The sequence below is a fragment of the Mastomys coucha genome, unplaced genomic scaffold (genome assembly GCF_008632895.1).
Source record: "Mastomys coucha isolate ucsf_1 unplaced genomic scaffold, UCSF_Mcou_1 pScaffold12, whole genome shotgun sequence".
Classification (NCBI taxonomy): domain Eukaryota; kingdom Metazoa; phylum Chordata; class Mammalia; order Rodentia; family Muridae; genus Mastomys; species Mastomys coucha.
In genome coordinates, this window is record NW_022196894.1 from 45,685,943 (window position 1) to 45,687,199 (window position 1,257).

Here is a 1,257-nt window from a genome sequence, read left to right on the forward strand (position 1 = left end):
AAGGGGGTAGGGCCCCTTGTGGGTGGTGCCATCCCTGGGCTGGAAGTCTTGGGTTTTATAAGAGAGCAAGCTGAACAAGCCAGGGGAAAGCAAGCCAGCAAGGAATATCTCTCCATGGCCTCTGCATCAGCTCCTGCTTCCTGACCTGCTTGAGTTCCAGTCCTGACTTCCTCTGGTGATCAGCAGCCATGTGGAAGTGTAAGAAGAATAAACCCTTTCCTCCCCAACTTGCTTCTTGGTCATGATGTTTGTGCAGGAATACAAACCCTGACTAAGACAGAGATGCATCATGGATTCTTGCCAACTTAACAAATTATAGCAAAATAGTCTAAAAAGATAATTCTAGCCCAAATCATTCTTATCTACTCTTCTAACTTGAGCCACTGTCAGAAGTACTGGCCAGAGAGCAATACTAAAACACCATGACCCTAATCTTCTATACTGAGACATTGCAATTGAGAATAAATAGCCTGTCAGAGATGAATTCAATTTCTTTCTTCTTTTTTTCACCCAAAAAAATCAGAGCCAAACAGGCAACTTTCTTAGATGCATTCATATACTCTAGTTTAAAAATCTGAACAGCCATAAAAGGAGTCACTATTTATTACCGCTAGTTACATTTATAAACAAGTAAAGCCACATCTCCTGTATTGATATATACTACTGCCTTTGGCCTTCAATGAGAATATTGCATCCTAGAATATATTTTAACATCTTAATCCCTTGTTAAACAAAGATGTATTGTAGAGCATATGGCTCTACAATAGTTAGAACTCACATTAACCACATTGTCAGAGAATACAAAGGCATTGTATAAACTCAGCAGACTGGGGGAACTTACCAGATTTCAGGAATCAGAAACTGCTATAGACAGAACTATTACTTCTCCTTTTGTTATGAATAATTGTGTATCTATCAACTGAAAGTGAATTGCAGAATGTCATTTGGTCAAAGTCAGTCATGATAATAAAGTTGTCAACCAATCCCAGTTGGAAATTTAATTTAAAAAATTGAAGACACAGGCTCCATGACTAGGGGAGCAGCAAGGCAGCAGGGACATGATCCTCTCAGCTTCCGAGTGAAAGAGGAGGATCAGCGCCCTTCTCTGCCCCTTCCCTGCAAGTGGAGGGCCTACCTCCAGAGAGCGCCATAAGCCAGAGACCAGGGCAGGATCCACCATTTTCTCTCGGGTGAGTTTCTGAGACCAGAGCAGCCAGCCAGGAGGCACAGGTCCCACAACTCCCAGGGGAGCCGCGG